Source organism: Cimex lectularius, unplaced genomic scaffold (genome assembly GCF_000648675.2).
Source record: "Cimex lectularius strain Harlan isolate CLEC.00 unplaced genomic scaffold, Clec_2.1 scaffold68, whole genome shotgun sequence".
NCBI lineage: Eukaryota > Metazoa > Arthropoda > Insecta > Hemiptera > Cimicidae > Cimex > Cimex lectularius.
In genome coordinates this window covers 497,614-519,196 of record NW_019392732.1, presented here as the reverse complement: position 1 = coordinate 519,196, position 21,583 = coordinate 497,614, and positions in this window count along the sequence as shown.

The following is a 21,583-nucleotide window of genomic DNA, read 5'->3' as shown; positions in this document are numbered from 1 at the left end:
AAAACTCGTTGGATCTTCGGGAAGTCAAATGACGGATGAAATAAAAGAACAAGGAACAGCTTCCAGGTTCAACCGAGTTTCGGCGACTTATTCGCCATCGTCAGGGCACGTAGAATGAAGTTCGACGATGAAATACAAGTTGAAGTTGAGGTTATCGACCTGCAGCAAATGAAGTTACGAGTTGGACTACTTCATTCTACGTCCCCTGAGGATGGCGATATAAGTCGCAGAACGCTCGGTTGTACCCGGAAGCTGTTCCTTGTTCTTTTCTTTCATCCGTCATTTGTCCACCCGAAGATTCAACTCGTAACATCATTCGCTGGCAGTCGATAACCTCAACTTCATGGAAATGACTTTTGAACACCACTTCCCAACAGCTCGAGATACAATGCTGCAAGACTTGAGTGGTCAAACCGTTTTCAGTATCGACAAAGCGAACCAGTCTATCTTCAATTGAATACGAATGTTGATGGACATTATTTCAGACTCCACCTTGAAATCTACTTTCGAGTCCGATATGTACCCTCATTTTTGACTCCGACTGGAAAACAAAAAATTTCAACCGCTCGTAGAAAAAGCAAAACCTGTTCTTTTAGAATTCTTTCAATTGGCACAACGTACCTATGCGAATCGGGATGTTCCATCTATACAGCCATCAAAACTAAATACCGAAGCTGTCCAGATGCTGAACTCGACTCCTGCCTCCAGCTGTTAAAAATTAAAGCCTACAAATGCAAATTGTGCAGGCTAAAAAAACCTCACTCTTCCCATTAATTTATTAATCATTCATATTCAAATTATTATTTTGAAAGTGGTTCGAGTTTTATATACGTATTGATTCGTTCTGTCCAATTTGAGTTTTATGTTCCGGAATTTGTATTTAAAGTTAAGTATGTCAAGCTAATGTTTCGCTTTCATAGTGATAACCCCTCTTTCACCTAATTAGGAATGGACTGGCTAACTGATAAAATTTTAATTTACTACATACTATAAGTGTTTCATTTTAAATATTGGGTTGTCCGGAAAATAATGCAGGATTTTAAGTTTTCATTAAAAAAAATCTATATAAAATATTCTGTTTACGTTTACAGGATTTAATCCTCTTCCAAATGATATTGTTTGTTTACCTCTGTAGCATTCCGCTACTTGGAAATAATTCAGTCATCCTTATAATGTCAAAGCGAGAATTTCGTACGATTTTCTTTTACGAGTTTAAACTCGGCCGAAGCGGAGCCCAAACGGCTAGAAACATTAACCAAGTCTGGGGCGAGGGTTGTGTTAATGAGTGCACTGTGCAAAGGTGGTTTAAAAAATTTCGGGAGGGAGATTTCAGCCTTGAAGATGAAGAAGGTCGTGGAAGGCCTTCCTCTCTTAATGATGATGTTCTGCGATCAGTGGTGGAAGAAAACCCCAAAACAACTGTTCGAGAACTTGCAGAGCAACTCAAAGTCAGTAAAACGACCGTCGCTGACCACCTCAAGGCGATTGGAAAAGTGAAAAAACTCGAAAATTGGGTTCCACACTCATTAAACGATCGCCAAAAAAATCAGCGCTTTGATGTTTGTGCATCACTTCTTTGTCGAAACAAAAATGACCCATTTCTGGCCAGAATTGTTACATGTGACGAAAAGTGGATTCTCTACGATAACACTAGACGTTCTGGACAGTGGCTCGACAAAGGAGAAGCTCCAATACATTTTCCAAAGCCCCCAACTCATCAAAAAAAGGTAATGGTTACGGTATGGTGGGCTTCATTTGGTTTAATACACTACAACTTCTTAAATCCTGGCGAAACCATCAATGCTGAATCATACTGTAACCAAATTAATACCATGCATCAGAAATTGGCAGTAATGAAGCCCTCTTTGGTCAATCGGAAAGGGCCCATTTTGTTGCATGACAACGCTCGACCACATGTGTCACGTGTAACGTCACAAAAATTATTGGAGCTTGGCTATGAAACTTTGCCTCACCCACCCTACTCTCCGGACCTCTCGCCTACTGACTACCATTTTTTTAGACACCTGGACCACTACTTACAACACATAATATTCAAAAATCAAACGGAACTGGAAAATGCATTTATTGACTTTATCAATTCTAAAAATTCTGAATTCTACTCAGACGGAATTAATAAGTTACCAACACGTTGGGAGAAATGTATTGAGAGTATGGGAAATTATTTTGATTAAAGAACATTGCTTTAAAGTAACTAGTTTCTTTTTCTTTGTTTAATACCAAAATCCTGCATTATTTTCCGGACAACCCAATATAATACTTGAATGAAAAGGATCTCCCCTGGATTTTGTTCTGTGAAAGGAATCCGCAGGGTAAAAAGTTTGGGGAAGCCCTGGCATAGAAAATACAATTAGTCTCTTTTCTTCGAGCCAGTGTGGGGCTTGAACTTTCAACAATCGCTTCGGCCACTATCGGACAAAGTAAACCCCAAAATTATTACCGTCCCTACAGTGTGAGAACTAAAGCCGTTGACGCTCGATCTTTCTTCAGATTATGGGTAGAAGTTGATCCTGAGTTCAGCAACACAGTGGGGAATCACAAAATTATCGAACATGAAATTTGATCTATGGGGTAAATGAAGCGTGGACGTCATGAATAACTTTTCACGGTGAGTGCCCCCGGCTGACCACTTATCTGGGAAAAGGATTGTGAAATCCATAACTGGGCCGTAATAAAGGCATTTGGTGGCTAACAGCTGGAGCCTGGAAGTGACTAAAACAAAGAAACGCGAAGCTCAGCTTGCGGTCCTCAATAAGAGTGGTTTTAATACTTCGAACAGCGATCCCCTCTGCAACTTAATTCACCCTACTAAGTCTTGTGCTTCGACCTTGGTCGACCCTTTGTCCACCACCTTTTATTAATAGCACATTTTTTATCATAAGGAATTTCTCAAACTTTAACGTTATTTCGACCCTTTGTCGATCACCTTTTATTATTAGCACATTTTTAAATAAGTCATTTCTCAAATTTTAACGCTATTTCAGTCATATTAATCTGTAATTTGTGTAATTTATACAAGTGTAAAGCGAAATAACAAAGAAACAAATCACGATAAAAGGTTCGTAAACGTCACATAAAGTAAATAATAAAAATTCATTAGATTTCGTGGTCCGATTGACCAAATATCTTTCAATTAATTAATCTTTATGTAAGGTATTGGTTGAGATTAAAAAAGTCAGTGTCATGAGCGGGATTCGAACCCACGATCTTCGGCTAAATACGCCGCTGCTCTGCCACTTAAGCTATCGTGACTTCGATCCTCTCGGATACTAACTTCCCATCTCAACCCAACCTTTCCAATTTTACCTCCTTTTTGCCATTTTTCAAATGTAAATAATAAAAAATAGAATTTTTGTTTGTGGTCCTTACTGTTACCAAGAATGTTCTCCCTCTTTATTCTCTATCTATCTTTCTCTCTCTTTCTTTCTCTTTCTCTCTCTATCTCTAGTCTCTAGCAGTCTGTTCAACGCACTAGAAGAACAACGTGACTATCACTTGTATTCACCAAGCCAACTTGAGAAAAAATTTGATCACAGTATTTCAACAAAGGACATACTCAATCCAAGCACTGCTGACTGTGACGGGGTGGCTCATAATGCTCCTGATGGACTGCTCGTCTGCTACTCTAGAGCCGTTTACACCACTGCCAGTAGACGCCGACGAGGTCAACCCCCAACCGCCAGAACTCCTCGGTAGATTGTGACAAATACTTGCGATTGTAAAAAAAAAAAATAAGGTGTAATTTCCAATTGGAAGGAGCTCTCTCTGGAAACCTCTATCTCTCTCTCTCTCTCTCTCTCTCTCTCTCTTTCTGTGTGTGTGTGTGTGTGTGTGTATGTGTTAATAAATATAACTGTGTTTGTTGATTGTAAATTTAGCATCTTATCAATATATGTTTAGTTGTTATAGTTCCATTAAAAATGTCGAAAATATGAAGAATCTTGCTAAAAAAAAACCTTTTTTTTCTGAGAGATGTTAGCCATTCTACAATACTGATTTTTATTAGACGAAGGTTATATTGTTTTAGACACTAAGCCACATCAATTGTGACAAATCGTGTGATTTAATAACACCAATAATAAATGAATCCTATCCAACACTACACTGGACAGATGTTTTGGATGGAGCAAAAGTTCTTAGGGGACGGCAATTATAATGCAATGTATCCTTACTGGGGCTGTAGATAGCCCCCCTCGAGGCGACGTACTTCACAATGTTTTATCTCAATCTAGATATTCTTTTTTATCTCCATGCTAATTTACATACCAGCCTACTTCCCGATCGAAACTCGAAGACTTGCTAGTCTTCTTCGTAGTTGTTTATCCTTCCTTCATCCAAACATCGTAACACTTGACGAAACTATTTCATGAGAAATAATTTGATCGTTATGAGGCTTATGAGAGTGATTTTCGAAAAGGCCGCCGAAACGGCATGTGCGCTATTATTAAGAAGGCAGGAGAGTGGAAAAAGCCGCCAAAACGCCTTTCCACTAGGCCGACGATTGAGGAAGAAGAATATTTAGACGGAAAAAGCCTATAAAAAGAGAGGAGCCGCACTCAATCGGAGGTGCTTGGGCAGTCACATTGTATTTAAATTAATTAATCTTTAATTAAACTTCGGCTAAATTGCCGTTGCTCGTCCACTAGCTATCGTGACGTCGATCCACTCGGACACCATCTTCCCTTCTCAACCCCACTTTTTTGAATTTTCCCTCCTTTTTGCCATTTTTCAAGAATTCATTTTTGGGACGGGGAGTTGTGCGAGTGGATCGAAGTCACGATAGATCAAGTGGTAGAGTAGCGGCGTATCAAGCCGAAGGTCGTGGGTTCGAATCCCGCTCGTGACACTGACTTTTTTATCTCTACTAAAAACCTTAATTAATTGAATTTATTATTAATATGAAAAATTTATTTGTTAATAAAAAGGCAACAGTATTTAATACAATAATAATGTAACTATATAACTTATGTAATAAATTATGTAACTATAAAGAAATACATCACCAAAAAAAGAGATAATCATTAATAAAAATAGGCTAGAGTGCCTCTGTCGAGTTGACATATAAAAATAAATACAAAATACAGAAATAAATATATTTAAAATAATGAATGACACATCTACACGGAAAACAAACAATTTGAGCCCTGATGATGATCTCAATAAAGATCGAAACGTTGGCACGATAAAGAAAATATTTTTCTAAAACCTACATCACACCAGACCGCATCTCACGATCTCCGAATAATCATTAAGGATACAATTATTCAAAAACAAAAATTATCCTCTTAACTGTAATTTCTAAAAATGTAATGAGGTTTGAAAAACAGAAAATTTGGCTGATTATTGCAGTACTGTTGAAATATTTTGCTATCACCGTTTTGATTAATTAAATATTTTTTACTTCTGATAATAAAGAAATACGAGACAAAGTTGGACGTTTGTAAATAAAATGTAGATTTGGAAGCTATTAAAAAGAAGGTGTCGTGTCGTTGATATATTCACATACTTTAGACATGCGTCGAGGAGTGGGCGTTATATACACGTCTCTACCTGCAGTAGATCAATCAGAAACGTACACTAATCACATAGGAGAAGAGAGAGCGGAACGATTAGAGAGAACCAATGACATTTTGTTGAATGCTAGCCCGAGGGACGGAGGAGAGTGATACACTCTCCCCTCCACAATAAATCCTCCTACCTTGTAATCACGGCCCCAATAAATACCTGTACAATTGGCCTCGAGACTCTGAGATAATTCCTCCGCGGTGCCACCGGTAAATGATGTACTTCCGCCCAGGTCCAAACAGTATATCACATCGCCTGACAAACCCGCATAACTCCCCTTTAGGTAACAACGATCAGAACCCAATTTTTTCCTTCTTTCTCTCACTTGTGAGAAGGGGCCGACGCCCAGAAGCGGTAAATTAATTCCCTTATTACCCTTATCCCATTTACTGATGGTCTGTTAACTGGTGGATTCGAAGCGACACCGGTATTTCATTGCACCGCAAATGGAATCCGACTGATAGCTATAAGTCTAATAACAATTCACGCCTGCCGGCCTCTCATTCTATCACATTTAACCGTTTACATTTGTTTTCAAAATTAACCATTTAAGAAATTACACGAGATAGAACATCTGATTGCTTCGAACGAGGTTGGTATTCCCGTTTTTTCCTATTATTTATGGAGTCTCTTAATTGGTTTCTAATCTTTGGCTTAAGTGAAGTTCAGTTCGTTTCATCTGAGTGTTAAAGTTGAGCATGTTTTGATTTGTAAGGTTTTAAATTATAGATAGAATTGGGTCAATATCGACTATCAAATCTACAACGGTCACGCGTATGCCCAATCATTCACCGAAGGTGACCAAGAGACCAAAAGAATGCAGATGGAAGTGCGACTTTCACTCTCCTCTCTCTGTCTGTCTGCCTCTCTCTCTCTCTCACTCTCTCTCTCTTTCTCTTTCTCTTTCTCTCTTTCTCTCTCTATCACTAGTCTCTAGAAGTTTGTTCAACACACAAGAAAAACAATTTGCGACTATCACTTATATTCACCAAGTCAACTTAAGAAAAAATTTGATGTGTGTTACCAAAGGACAGATGTTCTTATCTTTACTCATGAGTGTTGAAACCCATGAGGATCTTTAACGTCCGGACATATCCCCGGAGGGACTTCTCAGATGCCTAATGTTCTCAAAGAGAACACCAGGAAACTTTTAGTTTTAAGATGTTTGTCCGACTTCGCCCCAGACTATGCAATTATTTAGGTTTATGGTACATCTTCCCAATGACCTTCAATGTTCGCCTTTTTTTGTAATTATTTATTAGGACTGATAATTCAAAAATTTAATCATTAGATGTATGTTTCGGTTTTATTATTACTGTAATTTTCAAAAAAGTAAATTTAATTCTAAATAGAGTAAGTGTTACTTGTATTTGTTTATTTGCACCCGTAGAGCGGACACCACTTAACACAGAACGCACAACCTCTGTGTTTTTCCCCCTATTTCTGACTTGTCCTCGCACAGTCCACCTCTACATGCAATGGCCTCTCGCCGACAGATGCTCATATTTTTTTTTAAATCTCGAACCCGCGGCCCAGTAGCTTCGAACCCATTTCCACATGGTCAGTATATAGCAAGCCGCGAAATGCTTCTTGCTTCTGTCTTCTCTCCTCGGCTGGATCCAACCGCTTTCCGATATTACTCTGTACTCTCATCACGACACACAAGAATGACAAATCTACCCGAAAAACAAACACTTTGTGCCCTGAAGATGATCTCAATAAAAATCGAAACGTTGGCACGTAAAGAAAATATTTTTCTAAAACCTACGTCACACCAGACCGCATCTCACGATCTCCGAATAATCATTAACTCACGGTCACTAAACCCCACATACATGTATCCTTAATAGTGAATCAACAAAAGTTACAACCAGTCAAACTTTTGTTGTCCAAGTCTAGATTCAGTTCAAGTTATGAGTCATTCCTATCAAATTGAAACGACTTGAAACGTGCGCAAGTCAACTTTAACAATATATATCGAATGTTGGTTTGTTTTTGTTTACCGAATTGTTAAAAAAACAAAAACGAACCTCAAGTGGACGTGAAATGTAGGCTAAAATTAATACAGTAGAATTTTATCATAAGCATTACTGCCTTTGGAATTGGCGAATGTATTATTGTAAATTAAATCGTTTGGTTTCTAATTAGGATTAACTGGCAATGATATGTAGCATCTTTGGTATAAAAGCTGTTGACATTTATGATAACTGGAATGAATCCATTTGCTACAACTTTTCGAAGTTTATCTTAAGCATTAGTTCTTTTGAAATCAACAACTTAAAATTACAAATGACAGAGAAATAATGCTTTAGTCCTATTATCGAAGAAATGAAAATTGCCGGCATTTATGGTTTATGAATCATAAAGTCTAATGCTGTCGTATAAAGATGAAGGTGCAAGAGAAAATGTGTGAGTGTCCCAATGGAAATTGACCTACTACACTGATTGTATAAGAAAATGGTTTGCAACCCACTTGAAACGTGGATACAAAATTGAATCAAGTCGCCTTTAACATGGTATGACTAAAGTTGTATCGTGACAACGTGCTTTAAAATTAAATCGCATAGAAATCAATGGAGAGCAAGATGCATGCGCCCACACAATTGAATCTCTTCCCGTTAGATGGAGCTAGAAGAAATAGCCCGTGTTCTGTCTTCTCTACTATGAAAATTATAATGATTATTATTCACTGTTCACGGTGCTACAAAAAGAAGAAAAAAAAGCAAGGGGATTCGTTCGTCAATAGAGTTACCTATGCAAATAAAATAAAGGAAACCAAAATTAATAGAAATGGTGAATGATGGAGTGAGTGCGGTGTTCAATCTTTTTTTAAACAAGAAAGTTCCTACTCACATTAAGTTGTTTTCCAACGATCCGGATTTCGAGCCCTTAGCTCATCATCAGCTTGAAGGATTTCTTACAAAGGAGTTGTAGAAATCCTTCAACCTGACGATGAGCAAAGGGCTTGAAATCCGGATCGTTGGAAAACAAATTAATGTGAGTAAGAACTATCTTTCTTAAAAAAAGGATTAAAACCAAAATGTGTTAATTGGAAATATATATAGTACATTTTCAGGTATGCTGAAAGAATTGTTCAAGTTCGAATTGATCTATTGACGTAGCCTTATCTGATTGTATAACAAGGCAAATTTTCTCAGGTGGCTTTCAAAATCAAATAAATATCTCCAAAAGATCTATTGATTACATTATCTATATTAAAAGTTCATTCAGGACATACTGGAGCAGTTTAGGCACAGTATTAAGAAGTAGTGCTTTTTTTTTCAATTCTAATTATTAATTAATGTGTGGTGATTACTGACCGTTAATCGATATTTATTTAGAAATCGTGAGATGCAGGTTGATGTAGGTTTTAGAAAAACATTTTCTTTATCGTGCCAACCTTTCGATCTTTATTGAGATCATCTTCAGGGCCTGGGATTTACAAACATTGTTTATATTTAACAAATACATTTAGGATGTGAAAAAGTGTATTTATACAATGCAAAATATATTTTTTATATTCAATCAAAGTATTTCTACTCACTCAAAGTGTTTGTTTTCTGTGTAATTGTGCCATTCTTGCGTGTCCTGTTGAGACTGCCAGTGAGATTTTGCTGTTTTATGTTTATACATGTTGGATTTTGAAGGGGTGGGGAAGGAAGTCGGTATGGAAAAGACATTTTTGTATAAGGCCTTTTCACCTCAAAGAAGCCGACGCCTTATGCAAAAATGTCTTTTCTATACCGACTTCCTTCCCCACCCCTTCAAAATCCAACATGTATAAACATAAAACAGCAAAATCTCACTGGCACTCTCAACACGACAAGAATGGCACAATTCCGCAGAAAACAAACACTTTGATTGAATATAAAAAATATTTTTTTGCGTTGTATAAATTCACTTGTTTTCCATATCATACATGTATTTGTTAAATTTAAACAATGTTTGTAAATCCCAGGCCCTGAAGATGATCACAATAAAGCTCGAAATGCTGCACGATAAAGAAAATTATTTTTTAAAAACTTACGTCACACCAGACCGCATCTCACGATCTCCAAATAATCATTGTTATCATATTGAAACAGTAATTAGTGACTGTGTATGCAGAAAGGCTACTGGAACCTTTACATGAATGGCTTCCAGTTGTGACACTTTTTTAGATATACCTTACACTATTTCAGAAAGGGAAAGAATGCCAACTCTGACAAAATGCGGATGCATACTCACTCCCCGGATGATGATCATCTATTATCAAAAGTAGGCCAAACTACGGATCAAGCACCCGATCTTACAGACCGATCAGCCCCTCAAAGTTAACACAAAAAATACTGGAGAAAATGATAACCGCAATGGGAATGGCATTGAAAACTAATCCATACAACGCTAGGCAGGGCAGACAGGGAAGTCTACAGATCTAGCCCTAGATGAAACAGGGTGCTATAAAAGGCATCGAATGACAGGCAGAAAAGTGATCCCCAGGTAATGAAGTCTATATCTGGTATGCACTAGATTCTCGGTTTGGAGTTGGTATCTATAAAAACAAAACAAGGAATAGAATACAAAATAGCAATATGGGAAATGTACTGGGGGAGCTAAAGGCTGGGTAACTTGGACAGCCAGGCGCACTGAAGGTTGCTACTTCATCCTAATAAAATTCAGACCTTTCTGGGATTGCATGATGTCACCGTCAGACATTGGAGGAAACAATAAAATCACCTTTGCTTGGATACCAAGTCATGGAGGGATGAGAGTCAACGCGGAAATTGGTTAAGAAAAGTTCGATTAAGGAATCTATCGGCCCTGAACCTTTTCCGGTACAAATTATATAAACCTAGATCCATTAGGCAATAGAGAAATAAATAATCGGTTCAATGGCAATACATACTCGGAAAGAGGCATGTGGAAATTTTCATTGAAGGACTATCGCAGAATCTAACAGCCCAACCTAGGACTTGTTAGACTCGTTAAAGCATAATTATGTTTTGTCTCGAAACAGCAGAAACAAGCATGTGCAGATATTACCCGGGAGACGAAGAAACGGCGGAACGTGTTGATTCAACGGCCTTAGGCAGGCTGAGGAGCTAAGACCTGAACGATACCCACGAGAGGCCTTCAAAGATTTTGGGATCTGATTAAAGCTTACAGCTTAACGAAGAGGCCAAGATAAGAATGGAGATTGCGCAATGGACGAATATTGCACAGTGCGAAAGATCGTAACGTTACCGACTTATTTTAAACTTAACCTTACCAAATTTGCAACCATTTCTTTAGCAAGATTACAAGGCTTCCGTTTGTGGGCCTATTGACTTCTCATTTTGAGACATTATGATGTTTGGAAGTTTTGATTATGAGAAGCTTCCAAGGCTAATGCACCTGCCAGTACCTGCTTGACCTTGATGTTTGTCCGTATTATATCTATTTTCCGTCTTCATTCCTTGCGGTCGAATTGTCTCTTTTCTATCAGAGAAGCTATTTTAGATAAGTTTTAATTTTTTTAAATTATTATATCGCTATCCGTAAGATAACAACGCTTTTCCTGAAGCAATATTGACGCGTAAATACACATGTACAGAAAGGTGTGGTGTTTAGTGACCGTTAGTCAATGATTATTCGGAGATCGTGAGGTGCGGTCTGGTGTGACGTAGGTTTTAGAAAAACGTTTTCTTTATCGTGACAACGTTTCGATCCTTATTGAGATCATTTTCAGGGCTGAAAGTGTTTTACAAAAACATTTTCTTTATCGTGACAACGTTTCGATCCTTATTGAGATCATTTTCAGGGCTCAAAGTGTTTTAAAAAACATTTTCTTTATCTTGACAACGTTTCGATCCTTATTGAGATCATTTTCAGGGCTGGAAGTGTTTTAGTCACTCTCAACACGACACACACGAATGACACATCTACACGAAAAATAAACACTTCGAGCCCTGAAGAAGATCTCAATAAGGATCGAAACGTTGGCACGATAAAGAAAATGTTTTTGTAAAACCTACGTCACACCAGACCGCATCTCACGATCTCCCAAAATCAGAAAAGTGACATATGAAGCTGAATTCTAGCGCTGAACGAACGTTTGAAATTATTTGCGTTTGCTTTGATTTGTTTTTATAATGTTCGAACAGATTTATAATTAAAATACTTTCACATGAAGCGAAATTTCCTCGTGATCCGCACAGATGTGTTGAGTGGTGGCCGAGGCGGAGGAATTCAGCTCGTGAAATTCCTCGCGCGGAAATTCCGCTAGATTTGTCCCTAGTCAAAATGAGACCACCCAATAACCGGACCTGTTCGAAGCTCTACAGAAGCAAACTTTCGTGATATGGCGATGTAGTTGAACTAAACACGGAGAAGAAATAAACCGTAGCGGTGGCTCTGTCCTCATAAAGAAAAGCAAAGGGCCGGACCAGTCTTATCACGCAATATGGCCGAGGAAGAATAAAGGTAAGGCTGAGGATTTATAACAAACTTGGGACGGGCGGGGTGAGATAGTATTTGAGTTATACGGGACGGAGGGAGGGGTAGTGACGGACAGCCTGGCTTGACCCCGACCAAATCTATGGCTGACATTTATGGGCAAGCTCCTTTCGTCTTTTTGTTCTCCGCCTTTCACCCCTCCTCCTACCATGATTTAGGGATTCCTCTTCCATTTTGGAAGCCTTCCATTATTATACATCCCCGTGGTGGCCACAAATCAAATCCGGGTACCTCCCTCTCACTAATTATAACTTCCTATCTCTCCCTTCAACCCTTTCCTGTCTCTTGCCCTCCATTGTCCTTTACTCTTAAATCCATAAATACGTATATTAGAGCGTTTCTCCTATAGCGGTTCTCTTCTGAATTTTTGGTCTCTTTCCAACCACAGCTGAAGCCGTTGATTTCGCTCAATTTTTTTTAAAGAGGTTATATTGTTTAAGAAAACTGTTGAACCATTTAAAATCTGTTCAAATGTTCATGTAAATATGCATTCTTGAGAGATTTCTTTTTCATTTGAATCGAAAAATTGACATGCCATGTCCAACTCAATACGACTTACTACGATTCATCAACCAGTATCCTTTTAAATAAAATTATCTATCTAATCATTTCTAACTAAAATTAGATTAATCTTGTTTACTACGACAGAACAGAAAAAAACAACTAGCTATAGTTAAGAATCATTCTTTACCAAATGATCCGTATTTAGTCAGTTTGTTTCGAAACATTAAGGGTCATCACAGTTGTGTTGTTTTTTTCAACTTTGGATGTGCTACATCTATCTTTAGACGTTATTTTAAAAAGGAAGTTACCTCTCGTATTAATTAACTTCGTAAATAACGACGCCTTAATCCCACCTGCGAAATTCTCTTAGAGTTGTTGGGATAATTCCCAAGGCGTAGTCGAGACTCGCTACCAATTGTTAACATGCAAAGCGTGTAGTGAAATGTTTGGAAACTCCCATAAGACTCGGCGGAATAATTTTATGTGAAGGAATCCTGTAAACTGCACTCACTACTTGCCTGACTTTTCGGCCCACTCCGTTTGGCGATTAACTTGTTGAAATTTTACTGATTACACTCGGCTTGTACAACTCGAGATAACATCTCACTTGTTTCAGACATAATTCAGCCCCGCATAGAAATAACTTGTTGTAGTTTCTCACGTTTTCACCTATTCCGATAACCGGGCATCTTGAAGATCAAGGGAATTAAAAGAATAAAACGTTGTGCAATTAATATATTTACTACTTGGATTAATCACCATTCTTGTCCTACTATCACCGGTGTGCGAAGTATATATGAAAAGAAATTGGTCTTAATAATAAATGATTTAAAAGAATTTCAGTTATGTAGTCTTAAAAAAATGTTTTGAAATCACCGATCTCAGATTATTAGATTGAATATTATTAAAATAGTAATTTTTAAATTAATTAATCATTATGTAATTTATGGGTTTAGATAAAAAAGTCCGTGTCACGAGCGGGATTCGAACCCACAACCTTCGGCTAAATACGCCGCTGCTCCAACACTTGAGCTATCTTAACTTCGATCCACTCTGACACTAACTTCCCATCTCAACTTACAACCGTTCCAATTTTCCCTACTTTTTGCCGCTCGTGACACTGACTTTTTTATCTCAACCCATACCTTGCATAAAGATTAATTAATTGAAAAATGTTATTTGGTCAATCGGACCACGAATTCTAATGAATTTAATAAGTTAAATGAAATATACCTTCACTAAAGCTCTCCGTGGCCATTTCATTTGTTGCCGAGAATCGAATAGATTACACGATATTTGAAAAATGGCAAAAAGGAGGAAAAATTGAAAAGGTGAGGCTATCTAGTATCTAGACGAAAATCGTGGGTTCGAATCCCGCTCATGACACTGACTTTTCCGTCTCAGCTAAAAACCTTAATTAACTGAAAGATATTAATGGGTCAAGCGGACCACAAAAACTAGTGACTTTAATAAGTTAAATAAAGTATATATTCAGTAAAGTTCTCCGTGGCCATTTCGTTTGTCACCGAGAATCAAATAGATTACACATTTGAAAAATGGCAAAAAGGAGGGAAAAGTCGTACGGTTGTAGGTTAAGATGGAGAGTTGGTGACCGAGAGGATCGAAGAGTTTCGGTCTTTATTGAGATCATCTTCAGGGCTCAAAGTGTTTTTTCTGCGTAATTGTGTCATTCTTGTGTGCCGTGTTGACAGTGCCCAATTTGGTCAAAGTGGAAATTGTATGCATCTTTTTGATGTTAGTAAATTTTTTTTAAAAACTGTCTGTAGGTATGAAGTTGGCGGCACTGAGTTTTAATTGGTGCAATTTTTGTGTTAATGTCCTAATGTTTTTAATGCTCGTGGTGATTTCTATATTTAAAATGTTTCTTGAAAATGTATTGCGGCCTTATTTATAATTCTGGTGTTAGGTTGTGTTAGTGTGGCATTTGTGAAGTTAAAATTGTTTTTGATGTGAGTAGGAAATACCTTGGCTTGTCTGCATTTCCACAAAAACGTTCTCTGATTGACAGCCCCTGCGAGTTTCTTCTCATTGTTGGCTATGTCCTTCTGAATACTTTTTGTTTGATGTCCATATGTAGTTGAAATTTCTTCATAGAATCCCATGTTCTTTGTTCTTCTCGTGTAGAAATGTGTGGTGTTTAGTGGCCGTTAGCCAATGATTATTTGGAGATCGTGAGGTGCGGTCTGGTGTGACGAAGGTTTTAGAAAAACATTTTCTTTGTCATGCCAACGTTTCGATCTTTATTGAGATCATCTTCAGGGCCTGGGATTTATTACAAATATGAGAAGGATGTGAAAAAAATGAATTTATACACTGCTAGAAAATTTTAGATTAAAAAAATGAATTTATACAATGCTAGGAAATTTTAGATTAAAAAAATAAATTTATACGATGCTAAAAAAGTTTAGACAAACAAAAAAAAAGATGAATTTATACAGTGCTAGAAAAATTTAGATAAACAAAAAAAGATGAATTTATACAATGCAAAAAAATTTTATATTAAAACGACATGTATTTATACAATCCTAGAAAATTTTAGATTAAAAAAATGAATTTATACAATGCTAGGAAATTTTGGATTAAAAAAATGAATTTATACGATGCTAAAAAATTTTAGACAAACGAAAAAAAGAAAAAGATGAATTTATACATGCTAGAAAAATTTAGTTAAACAAAAAAAAGATGAATTTATACAATGCATGCTAAAATATTTTATATTAATAAAAGATGTATTTATACAATCCTAGAAAATTTTAGATAAAAAAATGAATTTATACAATGCTAGAAAATTTTAGATAAAAAAATGAATTTATACAATGCTAGAAAATTTTAGATAAAAAAATGAATTTATACAATGCTAGAAAATTTTAGATTAAAAAATGAATTTATACAATGTTAGAAAACCGCACCTCACGATCTCCAAATAAATGAGGTATTTAGTGACCGTTAGTTAGTAATTATTTGGAGATCGTGAGATGCAGTCTGGTGTGACGTAGGTTTTAGAAAAACATTTTCTTTATCGAGATTATTCGGTCTCAGAAAATTATTGTCATTCTTAATATTAAAATTTGTTTTTTAGCGTTTAAGAGTTTTTATTATGTTGTGATTTACGTGTTTTTATATCAAAAATGTACCTTCATGAAACTTGATTGGAAGTCATGAGTGGTACAAGGTACTGCATACTGTTTGTATAAAGTTATGAAAATGAAATATGAGCCCGTAACTGTAAGAGGTGTTTCATCAACGTATCCTTATAGAAAATGGAATAGGCCGTGGTTTGGAATGATGTGTTGCATGTCTCAGGTGAGGTAGAGGCGACAGAGATAGGATGTGTTCTCAGCCGCGAGCATAAATCCATGTCAAAGTCGTTACGTTTTAAAAATAACGTTAATTTATAATTAAGGTCCCAGGGGTTTACGGGCCGGATTTATTTATGGGTAGTGTTTTAATTTGGACGGGTCTTTTGTTCGGTGTAGATTTCATAAAGATCATTAGCGTTATGTGCGAGCGTCTTGCCGCTGAGTTATTTATAATGCACACGTCCGCACTTCAAATTTGTACCCCGGGGCCGGCCGAATACGCCCCATATATCTAACAGTCCTCCTCTCAGAAAAACATGTTTTAGGCATTTCTGATTTTTTTTTCGAAATTCACAAAAATCAACCAATCTTTGAAATGACTCGACCGATCGTTTGGTTGCATTGTTTCGGCTCAATCGTGGAACTGTAGCTAAACTAACGCTAAGCCAAATTGAAATGTCCAAATATGACGACTGATAAACCGGCTGTAAGTATTTTACGAGTTTCACAATACTCCGGAACATTTACACACTCGAGCCGCTGATGGGATATTAGTGGTAATAGTTAATAAAAGCGCTGGGTGTTATTTATCAACTTATCTTTTATATCATTTGTGGGAGATCTGGCCAGCAATAAATCAGTTTATGAGAAACGAGCGGGCGGCCGATCTAAAGGTTACAGATCTCGCGGTACAAACATTTCCAGGAATCTGTGAAAAATAAATCATCTGTTCGTAACCGAGCCTTCATCACCTCCCATTCGACGTTTCAAAACAATGTCGAAGGAAAAACCGGGACGATCTCAGGTAGGACTCCACTCTCAATTCGATTTGAGGAATTAATTCAAAATAAATGACGGCTAGTGATCGTTAGCCAATGATTATTTGGAGATCGTGAGATGCGGTCTTGCGTGACGTAGGTTTTAGAACAACGTTTTCTTTATCTTGCGAACGTTCGATCTTTATTGAGATCATCTTCCGGGCATGGGATTTATAAACATTGTATAAATTCATTCTTTTTTTTTAATCAGAATTTTTTTAGTATTGTATAAATTCATTTTTTCTAAAATTTTCTAGCATAGTATATATTCATTTTTTTCACATCATACATGTATTTGTAAAATTTAAACAATGTTTATAAATCCCAGGCCCTGAAGATGATCTCAATAAAGATCGAAACGTTGGCATGATAAAGAAAATGTTTTTCTAAAACCTACGTCACACCAGACCGCATCTCACGACCTCCAAACAATTAGTAGTCATAATAGACCGTATTAATTTTTTTAATCAATTATAATCATTCAGAAATCGTGAGATGCGGTCTGGTGTGAGTAGGTTTCAGAAAAACATTTTCTTTATCGTGCCAACGTTTCGATCTTTATTAAGATCATCTTCAGGGCTCATAGTGTTTGTCTTCTGTGTAATTGTGCCATTCTTGCGTGTCGTGCACTCTCAACACGACACGAAAGAATGGCACAATTACGCAGAAAACATATACTTCGAGCCCTCAAGATGATTGGCACTATACAGAAAATGCTTTTCTGAAAGCTACATCACACCAGACCGCATCTCACGATTGCTGAATAATTAATTATAATTTTAATCTGTTTTGACTAAGATGAAAGTGGTAATAGCACGAACGAAGTTGGAACTCACGAGGTTCGTCTCCATACGCCGCTGCTCCTACCACTTGAGCTATCGAGATTTCGATTCACTCAGACCCCAACTCCTCATCTCGACCTACAATCTTTCGAATTTTCCCTTTTTTGCCATATTTTCAAATGTCGTGTAATCGTGATTCGATTCTCGGCGACTATGAAGTGATCACGGGGAGCTGTTAGCAAAGTAAGTACCTAAGGTAGTTGGTTTTCACAACTTGAGACTTATTGAACTATGCTGGACCTGGAATTGGAAGTCGGAAGCAAGACGTTGCCGTTGGCGACAACACGGCCGCGTCTCGGCAAAGTGGAATTCAAAATCGGATTTTGCAATGCCGAAGGAAGAAAAGGAATAAAACCGGAGTATGAAAAAATAAATAAAATAGGGAAAATAAAGTAATAACAAAAAAGAAATAAGAATTTGGTATAAAAAAGGATAAATACTAACCCACAAGTTTCACTAACAAGTAATTAAGCAGATTTGATTAAGTTCACAGTATGGCAAGGTACTCACTTGAGAATGACTCACAAGAAACTAAGCTCGAAGCTAAATTAAAATTTAAAAGGCCTAATAGCGTAGAGATATATTTCAGTTTCAGGTCAAGCGAGACTGCCAGACATCAGACTAATGAAACTCTTGACTTCTAAACGGACAAAAAGAAAACCGAATTTGGTGATTGTTAAAAGTGGTTAAGGTGAACCAAGTCTTGTTTTCATTTGGCCCATGCGATTCTCTGATTCTTTATGCCTTCTATTCCATGGACCAGAGCTGGCAGAGCTTAATACCTACTTTTTAGTTATACTACAGCAACAATGCCAAAAACGTATTTTTTTTTTTAACTTTTTATTTGTTTTTTACAACTGCATTCTTCGACGCAACAAGTAAAACGGATAGTATTTACATATAAAATTATTAACGGTAGCGTGAAAGCTTGAACAATTACCATCCAGTGATGGTAGCCGTTAGTTAATCAATACGATGAGCGAGATGTACTCCATCGTAGGAGACCGATGTCAATTGTTAAGGTTGTCGCGGGGCCACCGACGCTTCAGTCTTCTGTTGGGATTAGGTAATGTGGTGGATGACAGGTTTTGGACGAAAGGGTTCGGATGATGGAGTAGTTTGGAATGGTACGTTTTGTAGCGGGATTGGGCTAGCTCGGTAACAAAAGGGACATTTAGGTCGGTATGGATGGTGTGATTGGGTACGTAGAAAGGGGCTTGTATTATTGTTCTGAGGATTTTAGATTGAAGGGATTGGATTCGATTGAGGTTGGAACGCTTAGCAGTACCGTAAAGTTCAAGACCGTATGTCCAAATGGGGACCGGCAGGAGCGGATCCGGTAGTTTCTACGCTAGGGAAGCTTCACTACTCTGAGAGGTAGAGTGGCCTTCTCTATCTAGGGAGTGCGCGGGAAACCAGGCTGATGTATTTCAGCTTAGGTAGCCCTATGCTCGCGGCATACAGTCTGATGCTTAACGCAGACACGACCACTCGAAATGGGCAAGCGGACATTGAGGTTGTCTTGGCCCCTCGGGACTGAGCTGCCTCTACACCAACTCTGCGGCAGTAACACCCTTCTGTCGTATGCGGAAGTGCGCCAGCTCTCATTTTGAGAATCAAAACGTCCGATAAGGCCGAATAGGCTAGGTGCGGACGTTAAAGATCCTCATTGTCCTTTTTAGGACGACCGATGTCATGGACGTCATGGATCCCTGTGGATTCAGGAGATAGAGGAAATGAGAAATTGGACATGTTCAAAAAAGCAGCCAATATGAATTCCCTAGGCCCCCACCTACTGCAATGTGGCCTTGCACCATTCCTAAAAAAAATGTACAAAGAAAAATAAGTAATGAGTACAACTCTTGGTGGAACAATAGCTCTAGCAAGGCAATGAAAGTTGATTAACAACCTGAAGCTAACCAAGGAGTTATAAAAAAAATAAAATATAATATCACAAGAAATCTGATCAGGTCGAAGTGCCAAAGGGCTTGTGGCCAGTTCTTTTTTCCCTATCACTATCGCTATCGGGAAGATTTTCGTCCATAAAGTTCGTATGACTACATCGAAAACATCGAAACCGGCTAATGTCTGCATCTGGCGCAATAGTTGGCTCTGCTTTTGGTCGCCCAATTTAATACCAGTGTTCAACCTTTTGATTCCTAACTTTCCTTGAGTAATTGGGTCTTCCATCATTGTCTCTGAATCAGTCCTTCCATTTTCGTCCTGTACGTTCGATGTATTTATCTCCGTTTTTTCTAGGTTTATTTTTTAGTATTTTCCTAAGTTGTTATTGGTCCTAAATGCATTTTGATTCCAGGTTTATGAGCAAAGTGGTAAGTTTTTATGTCTCTTTTGGTGAAGTATCGTTTATCGATTACAATTTAGAATTGTAATACTAGACACTAAAAAAATATGGTCAAAAATAACTTCTACAGACAGACAATAAAGAACCAAAATAACACAAATGTTCACCAATAAACGTCGGGACATCGCCCCAAGCTTCGAATTTCTAACTCCCATAATGTAAACTAAAAAGTAGAGACCTACACTAACACGTAAAGTGCTCAAGTGCCAGTCGTTTTACAACATTTTATAGGGCCCCATTTGTTACAAATAATATCGACAATTATGCTCTAAAGTAAATGAAATTCTATCCTTGGCGAATCGGTGTACTTGTTACTCTTCACTTTTATTCCGTCTTCGTTAGCCTTCCCACTATAATTAAGATAGATTAATAAAGCCAGTTTTTCCCCAATTCGCCAACTTCTCCAGTTTAACAGGTGATTTGTTTTCACCGGAACGGTGGAAGTAACCGAGGGGATTGGGGTTTGGGCTAATTACTAATCAGATAGCGAAAATCGTCACACCTCCGAACAGGGTGGCTATTTTTATTTCCAAGTAATTTTCTTTAAGGAAATTAGGTGGAATTCATCAAAGATTTCTCATTCAGCAATTAGCGTTATTTAGCTCCTATAACTCATTCTGAGTTGGAGGTGGTACGGTTAATGAGTTAACTTCTTCCCCTAATAACTCCGATAATTAACGCTAGCGGATGATAATGCCCAGTCCTATGATTTTTTTCCCAAATATATTATTACTGCACATTCTGCCTTAACTACTTTATTGTGATACAGCAGAGTATCTTGGCACACGTAGATGGCCAATACTCGTTCACGTAGAACAAGCTTCGCTGTCTTGAATGATCTACGATTATGAATAAGTAATCAATATTTCCGAGTCTGATCTTTAAATTATGTTTAGTTGAACCATTCATGCATTTTACGACCGATATAATTAATGATCAGACTTCATTTAAATCGTATGTCAGGAGAAAACTGTCGTATATCTAATTACAAGCTTAGGTAACTAAGAAAATTAAATGTGTAAAGATTATCGTATTCAACAATTAATTATAGTGGGTATATGCACAAGTGGAGACAACACATTTTCGCTTAGGATGCTTAAATAGTGAAGCCAAAGGGAAGTAGGTGTGGAGAGGTTCGCAAAAAGTCAATGTGACCAAAAGGGTAGTCACTGATCAGTTATCCAGTTGACAATGAGTCACGTAGTGGACACTTGACAGTTGGTCACGAGTCAACAGTATCTCACCGAGGTAATTATAAGGTATATTCTGAATATTCAGTCCAAGAATAATATTGTTTTTTCATTAAAGATAGTCATTGCATATGGAAATGCCGTTTAAATTAAATGCTCTTCATCCAACCCAAATGCCCATTAGCAATCCTGAGATTTAAACGGAAACGTGATAATAACTGTCATTTATAAAGCCAGAAACACACTTACCCGATGCTACGCCATGCGACGCTACCCGACGCCTTGCCACGTTTTGGTGGGGTGTGCACATCTATCCGACGCAAGAACACGTCGCGTACAGTCCACAGCGTTTATCACAAATCACTATCACAATCGCAACGCATCTTTTGTTCTTAATGCACTATTTTGAACAAAACCTTGTAATAAATTGTCAGTTAAATTTTATCAGCACAACCATCTAATAAATTGTTTGTTAAACTTAATTGTT